Genomic DNA, 6689 nt, shown 5'->3' with positions numbered 1-6689 from the left:
TATCTGACAGTTAGAACCCTTAGGGGCGGGCTTAGCCTGGGTATAAAACACCCCTCCCAGTGGTCAGTAAGTCAGTTGAGGTTGGTGGAAGTTGAAGTGTGAGTCCGGAGATAGAGCTGGGAGTTTAGAGTCTTAGGTGGAAGTTAGCAGAGAGGATAAAGAGATTGTGAAACGTGTTGTTATTGATATTTAGTTAACTATTAGAGGTATTAGGCCGGTAACATTTAGAGGTATTAGGCCGGTATAGGACAACTGTTATAAGCTTCTTGAACAACCTTTTATTTATCAGCAACCACAAGCTTTGTACTCAATAAACAACTTTTTAGTTCACAATATCCTCGTCTGTGGTGAATGAAGTAAGCAGGATCCAGCTAGTAGTCTGAAGGGCTGCAGCTGGGGACTGTTTGTCGTTGGTGCAGCACTCATAGACCGTAAAACGTCCGGGGGTGGGCTGTACAGGGCGAAGGGCCCGCGACATTAAAGTGGTGGCAGCGTCGGGACGAAAGATAGTCATAAAGTGGTGGTCACATTGAGATCAAAGATAGATCTAAAGTGTTGGCAAGAAGTGCCAAGGTACAAGAAAGATTTAAGGGTGACGCATTGTGTGAAGTGTGAGGCTTAAAGAGGATTTAAGCAAACTTCTGTGAGACTCTACAATCTAGTCAGGAAAGGGGATCGCATACACCTGGAAAGGGAGAAGGGGAATTCAGAGAGGAATTACCTGGCCCTAGGGTGTGGTGTGATAGCGCCTAAGACTGTGAGATTGTGAGAGAGTTACAAAGATACTTTGTGTTTGAAACTATTTCAGGCAGAAAGGTTTATAGTGAGAGGTCGGAAAAGTACGCTGGATAAAGTGCACTGAGGTAACTTTAGGCGTGACTTTGGACCTAAACTGTGGAAACTGAGCCTGAAGAAATAGTTTAACTGAAACATCCTTGATTTAAGTACAGAAATAATACCACCAAATAACTAGAAAATGCCACCTAGGAAGACGAAAACAGCTCTTAGGGACTCACAAGTAGAAAGCTCTGAAGAAGAAAATGGGGTTTCGCAGATTGAGGAAACCAGTACTGAAACAGTTAACAAAAATCCTGCTGAGGGGACTAGTTTTAAAGCCTCAGAGGAATTTGAGAAATGGAAACTTGAGAAGGAATTTAATTTAAAAATAGAACTAGCGAAATTACAAGCTGAAGCAAAAGAGAGAGAATTAAAGTTACAAGCTGAGGCAAAAGAGAGAGAATTAAATATTGAGAGAGAGAGAGAGAGAGAGGCAAGAGCATTACAAGAGAAAGAAATGATATTAACTATGGAGGCCAAAGAGAAAGAAATGACCTTAACTATTGAGAGAGAAAGAGAAAGGGAGGAAAGAGAATATTTGTTAGAAATGAAAAGACTTGAATTATCAGCTGTAGATAATAGAAACAACAACAATAGTTCCACACAAAATCCTAGCAGGGTGGATTTAAAAAGATTCCCTGACTTCAGAGATAAAGACGACCCTGAAGCGTTTATCATTTCTTTTGAGAGGGCTTGCGAGGATTTTGAAGTAAAAGATGAGGAAAAAATGCAAATACTGAGAGCGCGTATTAGTGGAACATTAACAGAGATTTATTCTCAAATGCCATCTGATCAATCTAAAGATTTTGAAGCATTTAAACAGTTGGTTTATGTCAGATTCGGAATTACTGCAGAGCAACTGAGACAAAAGTTTAGAACAATAAAAAAATTGCGTGAGGAAACGTTCGCTCAATTAGGAGCTAAAACTACAAACTATTTAAACAAGTGGCTAGAACAAGAGGGTGCCGATTCTGTGGCAAAAATAAAAGAGGTGATCGCATTGGAACAATTTTATGACACGATTAATAGTCATCTGAAGTATTTAATTAAAGAAAGACGCCCTAAAACCATCCTGGAAGCTGCTAATTTGGCAGATGAAATAAATGAAATCCGAGAACACGCTTATGATGCCCCAAAATATAAGGACAAACATTGGGAAACAAATAAGTTTAAGAGAATGCAACAGCCCACAAAATTTACCACAGAAACTGCCAAGAAAATTTTTCCCGCCAATGCAAATGTTCCCCATAACACGACTATGACAACGGGGGGGGGACTGAGGGAAAAGTAAATAAATATAGTGAGGGTAAAAGGCCTGAATTAATCTGTTGGCAATGTGGGAGAAAAGGCCATCGACAATTGGACTGTAGAACTGAACTCAGAACTAAGAGTGTAAATAATATCCCTCAGAAGCAGACATATTGTGTCCAAACTGTGGAGACAGAGCCAACTGCCAACATGGTTGCCACGGCAACCGAGCCCCAGTCTAGAGCACAGGCTCAGGAAATACCAGAGGCCCAAGTTGTGAGGTGCTATATAATTCAACAAGATGACATGCTATTACACAAAACAGGAGAAGAAATTTGGGTGAATGGTAAACCATATAAAGGCTTAAAAGACACAGGGTCTCAGATTAGTATTGTACATCCTGATTTGTTAAAGCCAGAAGACTTTATTAAAGGCAAAACAATCAGTTTAAAAGGAATATCAAAACAGCCAGAAACCTTGCCAGTAGCACTAGTTAATCTGACATATAAACAATGGTCTGGAGAATGGCAAGTAGCAGTTTCGCCAGAAATCCCAGCTCCAATGTTAATTGGGTGGGATCTACTTGACCATGTACAGAGTGCATTTGTGATTACTAGGGCACAAAAACTGCGACAGTTACCTCAGGAGGAAAGGCCTGATACAATTGTTGAACTGACACAAGATACAAGTATAATACCAGTTACAAATAGTCAAGCAGCTAGTTTTGCAGCCAAGCAGAAACTAGATACAGATTTACAGAAATATTTTCAAGCCACAGCCTTGAATACAGTATTAACCCCTGAAAGCCCGGAGCGGTTTATAGTCAATAATGGGTTGCTATACAGAGAGATTCTTTTAAAGCCTAATAGAGGGGGTAATGAGATCCACAGGCAACTGATAGTACCTACTGAATTTAGAACCAAAGTAATACAACATGCACATGGCAGTATATTTGGAGGTCACTTGGGAATCACCAGAACCAAACAAAGGGTGTCCCAAAATTTCTTTTGGCCTGGGATGGGCAAGCAAATAAAGTTATTTTGTCGAACGTGCCATACTTGCCAATTACAAGGACATGGGCGAGATAAAACGAAAGCACAATTATGCCCCTTGCCCATAATTTCTCAACCCTTCCAACGTTTAGCAATAGATATAATTGGACGACTGCCAAAAGCCAGTCGCAGGGGACATCATTATTTGTTGACCATTGTGGATTTTGCGACGAAATATCCGGAAGCGATTCCGTTACGAAACATAGAGACTGAAACAGTGGCTTCAGCTCTAATAAGTTATATGTGTCGGCTAGGGTTTGCAGAACAGATCGTGACAGACCTTGGAGCCTCATTTACCTCTAAGCTGATGCAGCGTTTGTGGGAGAGGTGTGGGATAAAACATATCACCAGTACCGCTTATCACCCTCAGACGAACAGCTTGGCAGAACGTTTTAATGGGAGCCTGATAAGAATGCTGAGGGCATATGTAACGGAACATCCTCACGATTGGGATGACAATATACAAGCCTTATTATATGCTTATAGATCCATACCCCAGGAAAGCACGGGTTTTAGTCCCTTTGAATTATTGTTTGGAAGAAAAATCAAGGGTCCCCTAGATTTATTAAGATTTAATTGGGAAGGACGGCCGGTTGGGGATTCTGAGAATGAAGTTGACTACCTTTTTAAATTGCAAAACACTCTCAAACGATCACTAGAACTGGCAGGAGAACATTGCAAGGTTGATCAACACAAACAGAAAGTTTGGTATGACAAGAAAGCACGTGTGAGATCTTTTGAGCCAGGACAGGATATTTTATTAATCAAACCAGTAAAAGGGGATAAGTTACAACTGACATGGGAAGGTCCTTTTAAAATCATTTCAAAAATGAATGATATAAACGATATAATTCAGCATGGTGAAGGGAGGCGGGTCATGCAGGTGAATATGATAAACCCAATCAAGTCCCTAAACCATGAACCCAATCTAGACTACAGTAGTCACGTTGTTGAAAAAGCCTGTGATATTGGTAAAGGAGTGTCTACCTGCAATGTGACCAGTGACCTATCTGTGAGATCAGTTAGAACAACTGGACATATTTATGATAAACCATTCATCAGTTGGAAAGATAGAAAGAAAGACGTACGGGAAGTTATAGCTGGCATGGGGGCCTATCGACTTTCTATGAAAGTGAAAGTGTTTCCTACACTAGAGATTGTGTGGTGGGAAGATGGGTACCCTGCTGCTCATGCAACACAAATAAATGTCCAAAATGAATGTGGTTACACAGCATTAACAGGGCTACCACGTCAAAGACATACAAAAGTAGTCTTAAAATTGCTCGAAGTGGGAACTGATAAATCAATACAGACCAAAGATGAACTGACAACAAGGGAGATTGCTATGGGCAATAAGCAATCAAAGCTTTTTAGCCTACTTTTATTAAGTGATCACGCTTGTCTAGAAAGCTTCAGCAAGCTGACTAAAAAAGAAGATATCCACAAACTTCTGAAAATAGTTCCCAGTGCATTTAAAAGCCAGACAACCAGTTTATATGCAGCTTATGATGACAAGGAGATGTGTGTACAAGTCCGCGAGCTTGAACCCTTAACAGAGATCCTGAAGGAGGGAGAGGTTGAACTAAGAGAGCTTTTGACCCTGAGAGACAAGGACTCTACCCAGCTTGGGATCCACAATCGTTACAGACGCCTCGAGTGCAGGAATCGGAATGGGACGGTGTCATCTGGCCGAGGAAGACAGCTTACATCCCATCACGTATGGCAGAGAAAAGACTGGTGCCCAGAGAAAGATACTTCTTGCGACGGGTAAGGACGATAAGGAGCGTGAAAGGATCCTAAACATCATCGCAGACGCCTTATAATGAAGACCCAAAGACAAAGGTTAAAATGGACAGTTACGGCTTTTCTTGCAATAAAGGCCTAACGCTGCATGAACAATTGTATATAATGTGAAAAACCCAAGTATTATGCCAGTATGATATGTGGAGTTAAGGTTAGTAAGCATAGAAAATGTTTATTTATGTTAATGTTTAAAAATGTTGTTTGTATCAGAGGGATACTTTGGCTAGTAACTCCTCTGATACAAACCTAAAAAGGAGGGAGGTATGTGGAGAACTAGCCCAATGCCAGGTAGGGGTTAACTTATCTGACAGTTAGAACCCTTAGGGGCGGGCTTAGCCTGGGTATAAAACACCCCTCCCAGTGGTCAGTAAGTCAGTTGAGGTTGGTGGAAGTTGAAGTGTGAGATAGAGCTGGGAGTTTAGAGTCTTAGGTGGAAGTTAGCAGAGAGGATAAAGAGATTGTGAAACGTGTTGTTATTGATATTTAGTTAACTATTAGAGGTATTAGGCCGGTAACATTTAGAGGTATTAGGCCGGTATAGGACAACTGTTATAAGCTTCTTGAACAACCTTTTATTTATCAGCAACCACAAGCTTTGTACTCAATAAACAACTTTTTAGTTCACAATATCCTCGTCTGTGGTGAATGAAGTAAGCAGGATCCAGCTAGTAGTCTGAAGGGCTGCAGCTGGGGACTGTTTGTCGTTGGTGCAGCACTCATAGACCGTAAAACGTCCGGGGGTGGGCTGTACAGGGCGAAGGGCCCGCGACATTAAAGGGACCATGATGGTCATCTAGTCCAAACCCCTGCAATGCAGTAGTCTTTTGTCCAATGTGGGGCTTGAACCCACAACCCTGAGATTAAGAGTCTCATGCTCTACCGACTGAGCTATCCAAGCTTCCCAGAGTTATCTGGCTGCCTCCTCCTAGAAGCTGGATGGTAGGCTAGATGGATCCTCTCTCTAATCCAGCAGGGCTTCTATTATTCTATTATTCTTAAATTTAAATTATTCAATTTTTAAGCTGCACCGTGATCCAAGGGGGTTACTCGCAACCACGCAAAAGGCGCACCCCATTTGATGTGGGGAACGCTCATTCTGCACTATATAAACCTATCTAAGCTCTAATAATTATATCATTTCCCCATACAGAAAGTCTGCTAGAGAAACAAGGGCACTTTATATTTACTTTAAAATGGTGGACACTGCTGAACAATAAAAAAAAATACAGCTTTTGTTTCCAATCCCTGGTGAGATTGCATAATAACCCCACCCAGTTTCCAAAGTTCAGAAAGTTTAATTTCAGTAAAGAACAAAGTGCCTGGGAACTCTTCGCCGCATTAGTTCTGTCTGTAGAGTAGTGAACTTTGTCCAGAGCACAGGGCAGCCTGTTGTTCAAAGGGGTGTGTGTGTGTGTGTGTTCTAGGGGTAAAGAGACAGCATCCTTTGGCTTCCTTGCTATTGTCAGTTCCTTCCCTCAAGTCACCTGGAGGTGTTCCTATGATTCTGTTAAAATTTGGCTGCACTGTACGCCCGGTGGCATTAAAATAAAACCAAATTAACTTAAGAGAGGAGGTATTTCAACGGGTTGTGTCCTTTACTAACCTGCCAAAATGAGGACTTTGAGGTTTTAGGGAATGTATGGGTGGGAAGGGTGACTGCAGTAGCATGAAAAAAAGAGTTCCATTGTATGAATTGCATATGCAGTTGTTTGTATTCCAAAAATGATCGCTCTATCTAATCCAGGACTG

General features: G+C 41.4%; 1 non-coding gene across 1 annotated transcript; it reads right to left on the bottom strand.

Moving 5' to 3' along the window:
• Positions 1–5765: 5765 nt before the first annotated feature.
• Positions 5766–5838, bottom strand: TRNAK-CUU. The gene has a single exon. It is a non-coding gene; the product is annotated as a tRNA-Lys (tRNA).
• Between the last annotated feature and the right edge of the window lie 851 nt (positions 5839–6689).

Source organism: Lacerta agilis, chromosome 1 (genome assembly GCF_009819535.1).
Source record: "Lacerta agilis isolate rLacAgi1 chromosome 1, rLacAgi1.pri, whole genome shotgun sequence".
NCBI lineage: Eukaryota > Metazoa > Chordata > Lepidosauria > Squamata > Lacertidae > Lacerta > Lacerta agilis.
Note: the sequence above shows the minus strand (reverse complement) of the source record. Positions and strands in the feature narration are given on the sequence as shown.